At 45.3% G+C, this 18,223-nt stretch overlaps 1 protein-coding gene across 15 annotated transcripts in view; it reads right to left on the reverse strand.

Moving 5' to 3' along the window:
• NCOR2 (nuclear receptor corepressor 2) overlaps positions 1-2,625 on the reverse strand; it is a 402,926-nt gene extending 400,301 nt beyond the window's left edge. For 5 of the 15 annotated variants that reach the window (XM_030583492.1, XM_030583491.1, XM_030583488.1 and 2 more), the window contains exon 1: positions 2,227-2,625. The gene's annotated coding sequence lies outside the window, so the exon portion shown is untranslated. The remainder of the gene's footprint in view (positions 1-2,226) is intronic. The other 10 variants (XM_030583497.1, XM_030583494.1, XM_030583498.1 and 7 more) reach the window with 4 other exon arrangements.
• Between the last annotated feature and the right edge of the window lie 15,598 nt (positions 2,626-18,223).

Here is an 18,223-nt window from a genome sequence, read left to right on the forward strand (position 1 = left end):
ACAGAAGCGTTCAAATCATAAATGCGCATTCACAGAAAATGAGACGAGGGGAAATAAAAATACAAAAAATCAGAGCTATCACCCGCCTAAAGCATCAGCATCTTCCTTTCATACAAAATTCTTTAGCTGAACACAAAGTGAGGTCAGATCACACCTTGACTACAAACAGAAGTTTTTGCAATCCTACTAAGTACCTTCCAATCACATGCAGCGTATACAGAGCTTACTGTAGTGGAAACAGGGCTGGTCTCACGGGGTCAAAACGTAACCCCTAGCCCCAGGCCCAAGAAGCCACAGGAGGGATAGACAGTCATGTAGCTTCTGCTGCTCCAGCCAGTCTAGTGTGAGCCAACACAGTGAAGCAGTTGGCTTCACCACAGAGAGAGTCTGCTCCTTGTGCATTGTCAAGGAATGAGCGTAAGGTCAGGAGAGAGAACAGGAAATTGCCTTTTTGCCAGTTTTCATTTTATCACTCCAGAGATTACAGTTCAAAAGTGGAATGTACACTTGTTGCCCAGACACCATCAGACCAGCCCTGTTTATCCATCATGAATATTTACATATAAGCCACTAAACTCAACTTTTGCAGACAAGTGGGCTCGGTAGTTCTTATTTCTGTACAGATGAGAGCCTCTCAGCAGTGGCTGTAACTGCACTATTTTCTCTAACATCTAAAAATATGTAATGTAGCAGTGAGAAACTTTACTGGGTCTAGATTTCCACTTGGCTCCATGCTGTGTCTTTAACACGGATTAGTTTCGCTGGGATCTCATGCAGGCATTAAGCCATGAGCTTCAAATATACCTGACAGTCAAAGTCTGAAGATAAAGAACAACAAAAGGGCGACACACAACCACAGAGATAAGAACTATGTATAAATAAAGGACAAAATAAAGGGCCAGCTATTTACACGCACAATGAAACGACACATCTTGCATCACAAGACATGCTGCCAAGTCAACTGCATTTCCCTATGTTCCACTTCCAGTTTCAAAATCACTTTGATATCTTTAATAGACCTTAAAAAAACCTCCCTGGGGTCCCAACAAGAATGTCACAGGCAGCCATTTGGCAGAGAGAAATCTGGGTGGAAAGGGGAGGGTACCAGCACTTCTTGGTTTAAGACACAGAAGTGACACAAGATCACACGGGTAGGAGCAGAAGAATCGATTTACCAAAGCCAACTTTCCAAAGTACCATAGAGGGCAGCTCAAATGAAAGGAAAGCCTACAGCGGGCCGGGTAGAGGAAGCTTCATTGTCCCTTGAAAAATGTCCTAGTTCAAAGCAGCTTTCAACTGCAATTTTGATATTACACAACAGCCGCTCAGTTATGCGGAGCCACACACACCTGCCTGAAATAAGCATTCCTCAGTTCATTTGGTCCCACAATTCACAATGATCTGCTCTGGATTCGGAGACTATTAATAGTTGTGTGTGGTTTCTCCTCTTTCTCAAACTCCTTCCTCACCCCTCTTCCCACCTCAGATAGATTTCAGCTGGGGTGTGGAAGGGAGAGCAAAGGCCTTGCCAGTTCATGCTTTTCCCTCGAGGATGCTGTATGGACAAGTTCCACTCTGTGTGTGCAGATGCCAAGCCTTTCTCCCCAGTTAATGAGCACTGCCAATTAGCAAGGGCTCTAACCAACTCCTCTTCCTTTCCTCACCCCCACCGCTCATCCTTTCATTATGGAGCATTTGGAGTGGGGAGGAAGATCAATTACATCGACCTTAGGGCGGGGAGAATAGTTCTCTCTCTCCCAGGCTGGGATTTGTTTTAAATCCTTCCTCCTTCTAAAGCAGGAGTTAGCCAAGCAGTTGCTCAGCAGATCACCGCCCCCCCCGCGAGATCTAGTTGCAGGGGATCCCAGTCTAGACGCTATGGGGCTGGGGGGGGGGGTTCTACCACCCCAGGACAGGCATGTTCTGTTTTCGAAAGAGCGGTCAGAATACAAGCCAAGATGTGGGACAGGAAGGGCTGCCCGGGAAAAGTCCGAATTACCCTGATCGCTTTGCAGACACACGCCAATCTTCTGGGGATTTTTTGGCTGGGTGGTTTTTGGTTTGTTTTTTTAAAGGAACGAATGCATTTAAAGTGACTGTTATCCATTCAGCTCCTTCTGGCATGCAAAGCCCCCCTCCCCCTTAATCACACACCAGCCAAGAGGGATTCCCCCCCCGTGCTTGTTTTGGAGAAAGTAAATCTGCGGGGGGGAACCCCCCCCTTACCTAGTGCCTTTGCTAATCGCTTCTTCTTTCAACTCTTCCTCCTTCTTCTCTCCTTGTACAACGAGGATCCGTAAAGTAATGGGGGGGGGGTTGGGAAGGAAATGAGCAACTGTGTTTGGAGGGGGGAGAGAAAAAACAATCCAAATATCCCCTGGATCAACTGCTGGAGGAGGAGCGCGCGGCTCGGTTTCTGTCCCCTTCCATCTGCTGCTGTGTTTATAATCCAGAGCCAGGGGGGCTGTTTTTCCCGGAAAGCTCCTCGCCTCTCCTCTCTCCCTTTCTAAGATGTCTGGCTGCGGCTGCTGCTCTCTTCGCCGGAGCCTTTGCAAAGGAGCAAGTTTGCAATCCGGCTCTGGCGGCGGCTACTCCTGCTCCTCCCCTGCGAGCCGGGCTGGGTGGGGAGGGACCGGGGGCAGGGAGATTGATAGCAGCGATCCCCAAAGCTTCCCAGCAGCCCGGCTTGCACCAAACAAACAGCTTGGCTTGCAACAGTCGAGTCCCCGGGCTTCTGCAAGGGGCCGGTGCCAGAGCCTCTGCTCTGCACTGCACTGCACCGCGCTGCGAAGCAGCCAGCGCGCTGGGTCCGTTCACACGCCGCCCCGGCGCTGCCGCTTGCCCTTTTCTTTTATCGGTAGGAATTTTTTTTTTCCTCCAACGCAATTCGGTTTTGCAGAGCGGGAGGCGACTCTGGGCATTGCAGCCAGCAGGGCACGGCCCGTGCTACCCACTGACCTGCAATATTCACCGGGCTGTTTACAAGGCTGAAATGAGACCCGGCAAGCGGGAAATCTGGGAGCCAGTTCTGCTAAAAAAATAAATAAATAACAAATCTGGAGGATATCGTGAGAACTTCATTTGGGGCGCAACCTCTTTATTCTGGCCCGAACCGACTGCCCCTAAGAGTTGGTTCCTGCGGGAAGGAACCAGACGCAGACAGCTTGTGTGTTCAGGAGAGCGCCCCGCCGTGAGGCGTGGCAACCTTTTTATTCTTTCAGTTACAGCATCATGCATAGCTTACAGCCTTGTTTACTTGTTTCGCATTGGTGGAGGACTCTTTCTTCCCCCTTTCCCCCCACCCGCTGCATGTGGGCAGAGCGTGCTGTACTTTCCTAATCTTGTGATAATATGGAGTCAGCATTCTGAGACAAATCAGCATTCTGTGGCAAAGGCAAAAGGGGGTTTTGCAGGGGGCGGTTTCTGGTGGTTTGCCAGCCAGGACCGATCCCTACATCTCCACCTTTTTTTTTTAAAAGGAAAAGGCAGGCTTTTGTTTGGACCATGGGCACCCTTGGGTGCACAATGAAATTAAGGAGGGAATGCACTGAATGCCACAGCAGGCGAGTACGAGGAATAAAAGGCAGAGTCCTCCATAGGTTATTAGCTGATGTAGCCAACCCCATCCTGGCAGCCAGCTAGATAGCCAGTCCCACCAGGATGAAAATGGGTCATTGTCAATTTGAATTTGAACAGTAAGATTCTTAATAATGGCTAATTGATTTTCAATAGCATAAGAATGATCAGAAATATTAAAACAAAACATATCATTAACTTTTTCACAACCATAATAATGCAAGAGCAAAAGATAATCAATAGCAGCTCTATTTTGCAAAATGCCATGGCGTAATTGCGTTTGTTCCTCATTAAGCAATGCCACTGCAATAGACGTGGCATTAAGAGCTTTAACCGCTGAGCAAGCTAACCAATTAAGATTTTTACTATTACTAATTATTAAGCCAGGTATGTCAACCAAGGAGGTGGCCAAGGCATTATACATAACATCACACAAAATTTAGCATTTAGGCAAGCAATAAGGGCAAGTAAAAAATTCTCCGGAGACTTCTCCTTATCTTATTGCTTTAGCAGGTGGTCAGCCTGTTGGGAGAGAGACTTCATCTGCCCCCATGTCACTGGAGCATTGGGAGGACCGCGGTATCGCTCTTGAGACAAAGTCACTGTTGTAGTTATTAACGGGTTAAAATCAGGAATGGGATCGCTAAGGCTCTGGTGCCACGCCATGCTGTGGGTTGCAAGTGGGGTCCTCCTTCCACGGACGTATGTAACGAGCTGGGACCCACACCGGTCCTTGTGGCGTGCTGACGGCCGCGTATCCCCGCCCCCAGGTTATCAGCGGAACTGGGGCACTCCACGAAGTGCCGGGGAGTTGCCGATACGTCACTTTTGGGGCGGGGAGTTCCTCCTTGCACCTAAAATGTTTTTGTAAGCGGGAAACATAATGGGTACCATCAAAAACAAGATTTAAATGATTGATTGTATATAAGACGTGTGCTAGATTTAAATGATTGATTGTATATAAGACGTGTGCTAACCACTCCTCCTTGTCTGGCAAGGTGGGCGGAATTCCCTCTTTTGTTTTTTGTTGGAGGAGAGCTGTTTTTAAGGTGCGGTTGGCACGCTCCACAATGGCCTGGCCCTGTGAGTTGTAGGGGATGCCAAAGGTGTGCACAACGCCCCAACGGGAGCAAAATGCAGCAAATTGTTGAGAGCAGTATGCAGGCCCATTATCTGTTTTGAGCTTGGCTGGGATGCCCATAACAGAAAAGCAACGAACAAAGTGATTGATAACGTGTCGAACACGTTCTCCTTTATGGGGTGTGGCCCAAAGGTAACCTGAGTAAGTGTCAACAGTAACATGAAGAAAATTCCAAGGGGAAAAAGGGGGAAAACGTGTAACATCCATTTGCCAAAGTTGATTGGCACCGAGGCCGCGGGGGTTAACACCAGTGGGAGGGTAGGAATGAAGGGAGGAACACTGCGGGCATTGTTGGACAACAGCCTTAGCTTCGTCCAATGGGATGGAGAATTGGTGCGCAAGCGCTTTAGCATTTTGATGATGAAAGGCGTGGCTGGAGGTAGGGGAGTGAACCCAGGAAATGCGCACTTGTGCATCAGCATAAGCGTTGCCTTCAGATAACATTCCGGGGAGGGGAAGGTGGCTACGAATATGTGCAATGAAGAATGGATGGGTTCGGGCACGTAACAGTTGCTGGAGGGTAAGGAAAAGGGCAAGGAGTGACCGCTCCATAAGTGGAGTAACATAACTGCCAGCTATAGCAGTGCCCACATTTGCAACATAAAGACTGTCTGTAATAACATTAAGTGGAATATTGGGGAAGTGAGAAAAAGCTAAGCAGAGAGCAGCAAGTTTTGCTTGCTGAGGGCTGGTTTGGGGAGTAGTAAATTTTGAATGCCATTGTGCGTTAGAACGCCAGGAAACCACACCGCGGGTGGGGCTGCCATCAGTAAAAACTGTAAGTGCATTAATTATGGGGGTTTGCTGGCAAAAATTACAAAATACAGTGGGAATGTGACAAATGGCATGCAGGCGAGGATCTTTCTCAATATGATAGGACAGGGAGCCCACAAAGCCTGCCAGGGCTAATTGAAGGGCATCCGGGAAGGCAAGGGCTGATTCGGTCTTTGGGTAGCGCTTCTTTACCTGTGAGAAAAGAAACTTAACACATTTCATTAGTGCCTGGCAGTGTTTTGCAAATCTCATAGCTGCTTGGGCACATTCAAGCCCCACCCCCCTTTCCTTGGTTATCAGCCAAGTTTTAGCTGTGAGCAGTGTCCTTGAATGGAGACAGTGTCTTATCTACAGTCTCCTAGCTTCTTTTTTCTTTTTAGTTAACTCATTCTGTTCTTTTTTTTTTTTTTTTTTTTTTTTTTTTTTTTTTTTTTTTTTTTTTTTTTTTTCTTCTCCCTTTTTGGCTTCCTTTAACCTGCAAAGGAAACTTTCACTCTTCACTTATACACCTTTTCCCAACAACGAACACGTAAACATTGCCATTATACAGTACATTAGTCTTATTATTTAATATATGCCACACATACTTTTTTACTAAAATAACCTTATTACAGAACTTTGGAGCAACGAGCTAGAACAAGCACACCCACTTTGAGGAGTTCATTGAATTCAACCTCTAGTCCAATGGCTTTCCACCATCCCCAGCCCTCTGGCTAGAAATTTGAGGCAGCCAGAAAGATCCCATGTACAATATGGGGAGTGGGTTAACTTTTCATGTCTTTGCTTTCAAAGACCGTTGGCATGCAAATTATAACAACAATTTATGTTTATTACTTAAGCAAATGCATTAGACTTTAGTGTATTACATTTTTTTGATTTATCCAAACACCTTGTATTTTAAAGGGGAATAAAACAAGTATCTGCATTTAACCCTTTTATTTAATTTTAACTAGACTATCCTATGAAAATATTAAACACAACAATTTTGGCCACGAGACAAACACCACAAGACAGGACATAGAACACAAAACATAATTCCTGTTGTGCCAGTAAATGCATGATACGTTGAATGCTGTTCAGCTGGCATTAGTTTTTTTTTGATTATCTGAAAGACAAAAAACAGAGGTCTACCCACCCCTTCTGGGTAGACAATCATCGCTTGAAATATACAAATACCCTTGTTGACTTCAGGCAAGAACAGAGGAATTACCCCATATTTTCTTATATTTGTTTCATAAGCAGCCTAGGTTTTCAATTACATAACACTGTATACATTCTTCAGCTAATTTAACTAAATTGTTCATAGCCAAACCAAATAATAGCAATTCAATAATTTTTTTTGCCTAAATTTATTTACAAACATTTCGCAGACACCAAGAGCCCTTTTCTTTAGCATATTTACAAAGTTCAACTGCTGTTTCCTCCAGCAACTACAGAGTTAACTTCTCACTCTCCCTTAAATCACTTGCTTGTCTCCCAACAGCCACTTTTATCAACTTAAATCACCATGCCAAGTAAGTCCTGGGTATTTGAAATCCCCATGCTTACACTTACTGACTTTTTCCTTCCACTACACCCGTAAAGTTTTTTAACCTGCTTTTCAATCTCTCTCTTTGTTGCCTGCCTGCCTGGGCCCGATCCTGCTTTTCTTGCTGAACCGTCCCTTCCATGGGCACCAACTTGTTCCACTACCAGTTTAGCTAGGAGGGTGGGCTTTTTAACTAGCCCCCACCCCTCCTGGTCTTTTTTCTTAAACCTTCTTACTCACAAGACTACCCGAGTCCTCCTTCATGAGGCTTGCCACCTGAACAAAAATCCAAACCCCTTTAGAGAGTTTACCTAGAGACCCACCCATCTGTCTGCTGACACTTAAACAGAAAAAAGAAATTACACAGAGCGCAGAGGGAATTACAGTCTAAGTCAGACTTTCCCACTTCTATACACTGTCCGCTACAGGGGACGGGACAGAAGGATCTCAATTCAACCTCAGAGCTTCCTCGCACTCTTGGCTTCCACTCCAAGGAATTACGAAGGAGAGGTTCAGTTCCGCCCACACTCCTAACGCCCAAATGTATACAGAGCATAAAAACAACAGTAACCGGTTAAACAGAACAGAACCAGAACCAAATAGCATTTCCTTATCCTATTAAGGCATACTTTTACTTATGCAATTCTTAACATATAGCACCAACAGTACCAACCAAAGCAAACACAAAATAACAAGGGTAAAACAAATAGATGGTGTAAATTCTGCAGTGCTCCCCCCTTCTAAATTGCTCACCGAGCTGTGACAAATTTCTGTTACCAATCTATCCCTCGTGTCAGGTGATCAGGCTGACACTACAGGATCGCTGGGGGAAGATAAAGAAAATACACCATATAACTGAATTTTGAAGCTTCATTAATAAAATAATAAAACAACAATGGAGAGTGTTGGGAACGCTCCCACATCACTCAGGAAAATATTAATGCCCCAAGCCCGAAGCTTCTTTCATACTTACACAGGTACGTCCAGACTGGCCACTTCTGTGTGTAATGTTCAGAGGAGGGGGAGAGGTGGAAGGGAGATTATCCTGTATACAGCTTGTCCAGAATTTCCAACATGCTTCTGCTCTTGAGAGGGCTGTTCTTTTACACCCTGGAATCTCCTGCGGCGTCTTTTTCAGAGATTCCAGTCCAGGTCGGCTGCCTGTGGCTTCCGACTCCAGGGTCACAAAGGCACACTGTTGGATCTTACTGGACAGTTAAGCTTTGCAAACGTAATTTCAGTTCTGTAACTTGTATTTCCTTTTGCTCCGCCTCTGTCTATATTTTTTCCTTCACAGCCAGCTGGGGCCGAAAGCAGCCTGTACTGCGCTCGGAGCCGGAGGGGGCAAAAGGGAGGGGGCGACGACAGCAAGGACTCAGAGGGGGCTAGACTAGGGGCTGTCGCCTTGGGTGCAGGACTTGGGGTTTCAACCTCCGTGACATATGAGGGAGGTGGGGTAGGGGTGGGAGAGGCAAGCGGGGGCGCCTCCTTTCGCAAACGCCCGATTGCCTCTGTACAATGTTGCCACAGCAAGATGTGTTGGATGGGCGCTCGTGGCTCCCTTAGGAGCCATTCGCCCACATTTTGCCAGTCAGAAACCTCGAGAGTTCCTTTCTCGGGGTACCAAGGGCATTTAACCTCTATAACATGGAGCAAATCCTCCACATGTTGCTGTGATGCTGTTATGCGACCAGTTACCTTGAGTAACTTAACCAGCTCTTTCACATGAGCCTTCTGTTGCACGGACAAGTCCCCCCCCATACTCACGAGGGAGTGCGCAAAGACGCACTGAGGTGCACCACGGCTCGACCGGCCGGTGGGTACGGAGGGCTGGAATCACGTCGGGGTCACCAGATGCGGGAAGGAACCAGACGCAGACAGCTTGTGTGTTCAGGAGAGCGCCCCGCCGTGAGGCGTGGCAACCTTTTTATTCTTTCAGTTACAGCATCATGCATAGCTTACAGCCTTGTTTACTTGTTTCGCATTGGTGGAGGACTCTTTCTTCCCCCTTTCCCCCCACCCGCTGCATGTGGGCAGAGCGTGCTGTACTTTCCTAATCTTGTGATAATATGGAGTCAGCATTCTGAGACAAATCAGCATTCTGTGGCAAAGGCAAAAGGGGGTTTTGCAGGGGGCGGTTTCTGGTGGTTTGCCAGCCAGGACCGATCCCTACAGGTTCCCTGTGAAAAAAGCCTATACACCAACTCGTGATCAAAACCTAGAACTTCAATCGCAAATGACCAACATTGATTGATTACTAAGGGGGATATGCAATGCTAAGGCCCTGACAGGCACATCTGTGGTTAACCTTAGTCCTGCGTTGCCAACTCTCCTGATCTATTGCATGTCTCATGATATTTGGTGTTTTTCTTAAAGGCCCAGCCCCTGGAGTCAAATGATTTCATGAGATTCTGAACTTTCTTTTTTTAAGTAAGTTTCTAGCCCTCACAGTTGCAGAGAAAAAACTTGGCAATGTGAATTGAGTGCATGCTAAACACTGCGAAGCCAGAGAACCATTTTTTTAGAAACCTCCTTTTCTTAATCAAATAATATTACTTAATAATGCCTACCTCTTATATAGCACTTTTCATGAATAGCTAGCTCTCAACCTTTATACAGGTCAGTGAAAGTCAGTCATGATTTTTAGAGGCATGACATGATTTTTGAATGCTTGTGGTTGACAACTGTTTTACACACAACGGGGCTACTTGCAAGCGTGTTAAACGGGTGCATCTGTCTGCAGGATTGGGATCTAACTCACATGCATAAGTGTTGGCAGAATCGGGCCCAGAGCCGTAATAATATTTCCAGGAGGTCTGTGGTTCTGCAAGCTTTCTCCGCAAAGAAAAACCCATTTATTTCAGTGAGAATTTAGGCTTCTAATTAACATGAAAAATCAATTCCAACATGTCCAAGTAAAACTTTCTCATGTGTTCTAAGAAACTAACAGTTCACGCAAGGTGTTAAAGGAGCATTTCAAAAAGTGTCTGATTGAAGTTTGTTTAGTTTGCCAGTTTTTCCTGTTTGGTCATTTCCTTTTAGCAGGCACAAAACCTTTCTGTTTAAAGATATGTCACAGCTTATGCTAGGGGGAGGAGAGTGAGGGGGGAATGCAAAAGAGGCCTTAACCATTGGACTGGTTACACTGCTCTATAGTTTCCAAACACATCTTTGTTCCGTCAGCTGGTGTCAGATAGTTTTACAACAGTTCAGCACATCTGCAAGGAGAACTGAAAATCACTGCAGAGTCCGCAGGCAGAAAAAGAAAGTCATTTTTAAATAGCTGTGTAATGGGTAGGAGGCGTAAACTTACTTACCCCAGGAAATTCATAGTTATTGTCACCATCCTCATGAAGTTGTGAGTGTGGGGGGAGGAAATTTTAGGACCTGATTTTCACAGGTGTTGAGCACCCACAACTCCATCTGAAGTCAATGGGAAATGCAGGGTCTCAGCACCACTGTACAGAATATAATGAGACAAATTCTTCCCTGGAATACCTGCATTTATCGTCCATTGACTTCAGGAGTAGCTAACAATCAATAATAATAATACCTCGCTCTTTACAGCACTTTCCATCAGTAGATCTCAGAGGACTTTACAAAGAAGGTCAGTATCGGTATCCCCATTTTACAGACAGGAAAGCTGAGGCACAAAGCGGCAAAGTGACTTACCCAGCGTCACTCAGAAAGGCCAGAACTGGGCACCTGTGTCTTGAATCAGAATTTCCTGATTTGGCTGGTTTGTGCCCCAAACTGGACATTTTGGAAAATCCGGACAGTTTAACAAAAAAAAATTCAGAACATCCCAGAGTGAGGAAAAAAAGCCCACTTCTGAATCCTTTCTTCAGCTCATTCCCACAGTCCCACCAACTGGAATTAATCCAGTCCTCCCCCACCATCTTCCAGTTTTTCCACCATTATTTCATTTTCTGGTGCTCAGAAGCCAGCCACACCGCCGTGGAGTCTAGAGCACCGGGGCAGGCCGGTGACTCTGGCAGCTGCGCTACCCGACAGGAGCTCACAGCCCCACTGCCCAGAGCTCTGGCAGCGCTGCGAACTGAGGCTGTGGGGGAGGGGGGACAGCAGGGGAGGGGCCAGAGGCTGGGCTCCCTGGCCGGAAGCTCAAGGGCTGGGCAGGATGGTTCTGCAGGCTGGATGTGGCCCACGGGCCACAGTTTTCCCACCTCTCCGAGTTAACCAGACAGGGCTCTATAGCTTGGGTATGTACCAGACTCACATCTTCTGTGGACCAAGCACAAAGGAACGTGGCTAACACACCCCAACCAGTAAGTTACTTACAGCAGCTGGTGTAGCATGCAACCTCTTAATCCCAGGCCTGTGGTTTCCTGCAGTATTAGCTACCACTGAGCACACGTGGCTCTTAACAAACAAACTAAACTACTGTGCCATTGCGGTCATTCATTATTTAAAATTTACACGTCTCTGCCATTTTTATGGCCCTGACCGTGCAATGATCTCCACACAGTGGAAGCTGTGGAGAGCTCACGTCAAGATCTAGGCCTAAGTGTTCACTTTGGAGTTGACCAGAGTAAGGATAGGAGGATTGAACTAATCTTTAACAGACTATTGGCCAGCTCAAGCGGACTTTTGTGAACTCTTTGCCATTCCATCTTTAATAAACTCAAACTCCTTTGCTGAAATATTTAAAGCAGCTCTTTTCCCTAGCAAGAAATACAGGGGTTGACAGGAGTTTGGACGGGGGAGTTTTCCCACCCACTTTAATGAAAGACAGGGCAAGCCCGTAATGTGTTAACTACTTTTTATTATAGCTTTTGCATGATACGCTAGCAGCGTCTTCTACTAACTTTACTTGGATCCTAATGTCAGTGAGGCCTCAATCCTCTAATGCATTTTACGTGGGCACAGGGGTCTGCCTGCATGGGACTCATTACAGAATTGGGACCTCAGGGGGGCTCTCTCCCTGGTTTCTTGAGTAATAATAATAATACCTAGCCCTTTTCATCAGTAGATCTCAAAGTGCTTTACCAGAGAGGTCAGTCTCATTACCTCCATTTTACAGAATGGGAAACAGAGAGGCACAGGACAGCAACAGAGCTGAGATAGGAACCCAAGTCCCTGTCCACAGCGCTATCCACTAGCAATGCTGTCTCACTGGTAGAATTGAATGGGAAGCGATCACCAGGTAGAAATGTGAGGGGTCGGTATCGTCTCCCTTAAGGCTCAAGAATTAAACTTTGGAGCCCACTCCCAAAAGTCAGGTGGGAGCAGATTCTCAGCTGGTGTAAATTGGCACAGCTCCATTGTAGTCAACTGAGGATCTGTTCCACGCCCCCTCTAGAATATCAGGGTTGGAAGGGACCTCATCTAGTCTAAACCCTTGCTCAAAGCAGGACCAATCTGGCCAATCCCCAGGCAGATTTTTACCCCAGTTCCCTAAATGGCCCCCTCAAGGATTGAACTCACAACCCTAGGTTTAGCAGGCCTGCTGAGCTATCCCTCCCCACCACATCCTAGCTTCTTGTCTCATGTCTGTCTGAGGGTTGGCAGTTTGCTACTGCAATTTGTAAAGTTTGAAGCAAGGTCAGGTGGCCCTTGCAAACCACTGTTTCCTTCAATTCCGTTTAGGCATGCAGCAGGCAGTGCCAATTGAGTGGCTGAGATATGGGCATGCTGCATATTCAGCAGCAGTAATTGGATTTCCGCAGAAGCACTGGGGTTTATTTATCTGTGTTATTTCTGCTTCTTTCAAGTAGCTTTTGCTGCAGGAAACAACCTGCTGGGGGCAGGGGGGAGAATGAGCTGCAACCTGTTTGGAGTACTCCTTCCCCCACTGCCCCTGGCAGGCACTGGGTATATTTGTAACAAAGGAAGGGTACTTTCCAGACTCAGGAGCAGTCTCCTCACATTTTTTTACAAGATTAGGCAACACTTTATTTGACTTGCCTCTGTAAATTCTAACCCAGAGTAAAAAGCAAAGCTGGGAAGAGGAGCTGGTCCTGGGATCCGGATCAGATTCAGATCCAGATCAACATTAATTTCAAGGAATGATCTGCTGGGGATTTAGGTTTGACAGTGCTGGGGTCAGGTGGAAATCTGGCAAGATCAGACATTTGAGAGATTTTCTCATCTTAGACCAAAATTTAATTTAAATGTGATGGGGATCTCTCATCAGCTATGTGTGCGCTTATCTGGAACACTCCTGCAAATCTTATGTGACTGTCTAGCTTCAAATACACAGTCCACCATCACAAATCGTATTTAGCTCTAATAGTGGATCCAAAAGCACCAGGGGGTAAACTCCACTGTTCTCACTTACACCAAGTAAGAAGATTTGGCCTGTGCTAACTTGCATAGTTGTGTAAAGAACAAAGTCCAAGGGCTTCTCCTTGCCCCAATCTCAGTATGCGTGTGTGCGCGTGTGAGTGTATATATATCATATACACACACGTGTTTAAAATCTGGTAGTCTATGCATGCCATCTTTGGAGTTCTTGTTTGTAAGTGTTAGTCTTGCAGAATTAATATCTTGTGAAGCAAAGTGGCAGATCAAATCCTCCTCTCACAGATGCAATTATCTTTGAAGATAAAGAACTCAATTTATCAGCATTGCATTCTGGGGGGCTTATGCTCTAGCCCTTTAGCATCCATTGTGCTGTAGCTGTTTTTGCATCTGTGGCACTTCTCAGAGACTTTTTGTGTGTGTGGTTTAAATGAAAGTCGCCCCTCCTGTAAAGGTTTCATGTGTTATTTTACAGCTGCAGGGAGTCAGCATCAGAGTTCTTGGTGATGCTGGAAAGAACAATAAAATAAAACTAACTTTAGAAAGAATTAGAAGTGTGTTTCAGTGCAGTTCACCTAATCTTGCTAGGACAGAGACTGTTGGGATTCTGTTTGTACAGCACCCAGCGCCACTGTCCCATACCATAATATAAACATTTGCTAATGTAAGAATAATAGCACCTCCCAGAACGATAGGGCACTTTCTTTACAGAAATTCTACAACTTTTTAAAACCCAAACATCTGACTGTCTAGAAACAAAGGGAATCAAGCCAGTTCCCCACTACCATATAATCCTTTATCACTGCACACAATTTACACTCCCTCCTTCCCCCCATTGCTAGGCTAGAATTCCCTGGATGAAATCCTCTGGCCTGTGCTATGCTATGCATGTGTTATAAATGGTCCTTTTCTGGACTTAAATATCTGTGATGTTACATGCTTCTTAAATGTGTTCTCTTTGGGGAAAGATACTGCACTTATCAATGGGTTTGTAAAACACCCTCAGTATTGCCAACCACAAACATCCAAACATAATGAGTTAAGCCCTCCCCTCCCCTCAAAAAAAATAATAAGATAGGCTTAACAATTAATTTTGGTTTCTTTTTAATTTGTGTTCTTGTTTTTTAAGCCTTTAGGCTTCATGTTGTCAAGCTTTTTCCCACACCCATGAGAGTTAGAGCATCCTTTTTCTTTTCAATGAAAGCTGAAGCTCTGATAGAATGACAAGACTCCAGGAGCTGGATCTTTAAGAATAACACAGAACATCATGAGACTTGTGACAAAGTCACAAGGGTTAGCAGCACTGGTACTAACAAAAGGTCTCAGTCTTGGGTGGAGTCTTTGAGGGCTGCAGTAATATAAATGTTAGATATAACTTGTATGAATATGGTTGTAGCAACTCATCAAAAGTATATTCGCAGTGCAAACCTATAGATAGCTTGCACCAGTTTTCCATAGAGTTTCATTTCTAAGCTAAACTTGATAGCTCTTCCATCAGATAAAATGGTAATGCAACATGCTTCTGCAATAGGGCACAGAAGGGGATTTCACAGACTGACTAAGAGCTGGAGACCTGCCTTGTATTCCCATATTGGAGTGTTTTCCATATTCAACTGCCCTAATGCCAGACAAAATACAAGAAACTGGGGCGTTTTCTTGGATGCATCTAACTCCCACAGGAAAACAAAGTTAAATGCAAAATAGAAGTCACCCTTGCTTTGAAACCACTCTCCTATTTAAAGTTTAAGGGGAAAGGTAATTAAATTTAATAAAATTGCAGCTTCTAAACTAAGACACACTGAAATGGACTTTATCTGAGCATCAGCCCGCTAGGAAGAACGTTAATAAACCATTACAAAGTGGTTCACAGCAACCCTTTGTTAACACCTAGGACTTTTCTTAGCAGGGGAATTCTTCAGCTGTTTAATATTCATCATGGCCATGGCCCAAATCCTGCAGTCCTTACTCTGGATCTCTGCTGGAATAAGAACTTCAGCATTTGGCCTGTTAAAGGACTAGCGAGTGGAAAAGAAAAATGTTACAAGGACTTCTGCAATGGAAAATGGCGTAACGCACTTTCAAGTAGCTCTTGAGGCCTTATTGACGTCTCCACTTAATGGCCTTCAATCTGATTTCACATCAGTGAAGCTCATTCTGTATTTAGGGCAGGCACACCCAACCATGTACCGAACCTAAAGCTAGAAGCAAGTCAAGCGACTCTTGGGTGCTCCGGCATAAACATATGCTAATTGCTAAAAGCTGTGCCTTTTTTCCTCCGCCTATACAGTGCATGTGCAATGACTCTGGCGTGGACCCTTGCATGTCAATGAGTCTTGCCTTGCTTAAGATGGATGCAGGATTCCATCACTGCTCTAAAAAGACACATGATCCCCTAGGTATCTCTACAGGTGCCCGTGACTTTTCTATCACGGTGCACGCTATTTTTCTTGTTTTTTCTGGACGGCTGTATGTGGTGGGCACAACTGGACTTACACAATGGCTGATGCAGTGCAGCTTGGTTTGAGAGATCCTTCTAATTGTGCTGTTGCCCTATTTTCATGTTTCTGTGCACATGAGTAAAAAGAGTTTAAGTGGGACTGAAGTGGTCTGTAGCACTGGGGCTGAATTTCACCCGCAGAGAAACACTGAAAGGCAGAATATAGAGATCTTTAAAGAAATAAAATAAGGACTGGTCTACACCTAAAAGGTCTATTGCAATAACGACGTGAGTTAGGTCTGTGATTTTTTACGGACATAGATATGCCGGTATAAGCCCTAGTGAACACTATTGCAATTATACGCACCTCACTGTGCTTATAGCAGTACAGCTTATGGCAGTGTAATGCTACAGTATAATACAGCATAAGCTATACTGGTATAAACAGTTATCCCGGTATAACAGTGTGTACACACTAGAGGGTTTTGCCAGTTAATTATACCAGTATAACTGTACTGGCAAAGCCCCTAGTGTAGACAAGACCCAAGTGTGTTAGTACCAAAGGGAGTCAGACTATAAACAAATTGTAGCCTGTTTACAGCATTCTTCAATCACGTTACAGACAAGGAGATGGGTTAAATGACATAACGGGCCTTTTTCCATTTGCAGTGTCCATGGTGTATATGTTTTTAATAAGCTGGAGTAGGGCGGAAGGAAGGAAAGTTGCCGGAGGATTATGTCTTCACGTTGGGCGATCAGTCGCTCCAGCGTTCCTTACCTGATCCCCACACAGCCTCTTCTATTTGACTTTACAAAAAGAGCTCACGCCTGTTTCCATATCTGCTTTCAAGCTGGCCATGACCTATGGAAACAAATGATGCAACATGAACGTAGCAGAAAAAGAAGGAATAACTAGAGCACTCAAATCTGCACTGTGAATGAACAACTGACGAGATGCTGGCAGCTTGATACTAATAAGGAAATGGTCTGAAAAGCAGCACAGCTGTCTTTGGACAGAACACACATCACAAAGGCACAATCTCAGAGTATTTCATTGGGCGTTTTATTAGCAACAATCAGTTCTGAGTTCAAATCTGCTAGGCTACTGTGGACAGAAAGCCAGAATCCTAAGAGCTTGTGGACATTAAGGGAACCATGATACAAGTCCTAAAGATAAGGTGTTTAATCTTTTGTTTCCGAGACACATTCCAATATGGCAACTGGGGCTTGTCTACACTGGCACTTTACAGCGCTGCAACTTTCACGCTCACCTAAGCTCTGCAAACACCTCCCTGAGTGCTGTAAGTTTCAGAGCTGAAACGTGCCAGTATAAGCAGTGCACCAGGGCTGGGAGTTTTTAGAACTCTGCCATAGCTACACAAGCCATGTTAAGGTGCTGCCGCACTGTGCAAGGTGTTCTCGTGCAAAGTGTGCTGTTGAGCAACTGCAATGTTCTTCCCCAGAAGTGGCTGCATTTCTGAGGAGGAGGAAGATACACTATATAGAGAGATGCATCACTGATTCGGAGAGGTTTGGGGTCTTTGGAGGAAAGGCATTACAGAGAAATGTATCATGGTCTGGTGGCTAGGGCACTAAGGCTGGAACTCAAGAGCTCTGGGGGTTTTTTCCCCGCCACTGACCTACCATGCAAGCTTGACACAGTCCTGTCACACCTCTGTTCCCCCTCCCACCTTGTCTAGTTAGATAGCAAGATTCTGGGGTTGAAATAGACTATCACTCTGTGTCTATACAGCACCTAACACAATGGGCCACCAAGTTCAGCTGAGGCCTCTCCATGCAACAGTAATACAAATAACAACATCATGTATACGCACTACATACTAGTCACGATAAACAGGTGAGCAGAAGTGAAAACTAACTGTGAAAATCTCTTGCATTTCTACAGCGCCTGTAGGCCTGGAATAAGACTCCCACAGTCTTTTCCAACATGTCTGGTTTGTAAGAATTCACCCTATGCAAAACAGCCACCTCTGTGATGCACTGAAGCAGAACAGGCCCTGCTGTATCATGCCCCAAAGTTAAAGGACTCCTTTTATTATGTTCTTTGGCTTGCCCAGAAAAGTTACATAAATCTAAATCTCTCCAACCACAGGATGTTCTTTGTTAACATACCTGGGGTGAGTCACCCTGCCCTCAAGAGCAGAGGTCCTGAGCCAATAAAGGGCATTTCCAAAGCCCCGTTATTCTTTATTCAGAGAGCACCATGTGCATTCCTGAGATTTTTACTCCCCCTCCTCTGCAGAGGAGTGTTATTCAGATTCTTCAGCTGATGCTGCCTGGTGTACTGACCTGTTACAGGTAATCTGCATGGTGGTAGCCAACACTGCTTGTTGCTAGCCAATGCCAGTCTTTGCATCTGTGTTTTCATTCCATGCATGCAGTGCATGACAGGATACACAAACTACCCAGCTGACGCAGGCTGCTCAGAGGTTGCACTTAATTCACGTTCAATGGAGCAAAGTGAAGCTGTCCTCCATCTTGAACA

Source organism: Gopherus evgoodei, chromosome 13 (assembly GCF_007399415.2).
Source record: "Gopherus evgoodei ecotype Sinaloan lineage chromosome 13, rGopEvg1_v1.p, whole genome shotgun sequence".
Classification (NCBI taxonomy): domain Eukaryota; kingdom Metazoa; phylum Chordata; order Testudines; family Testudinidae; genus Gopherus; species Gopherus evgoodei.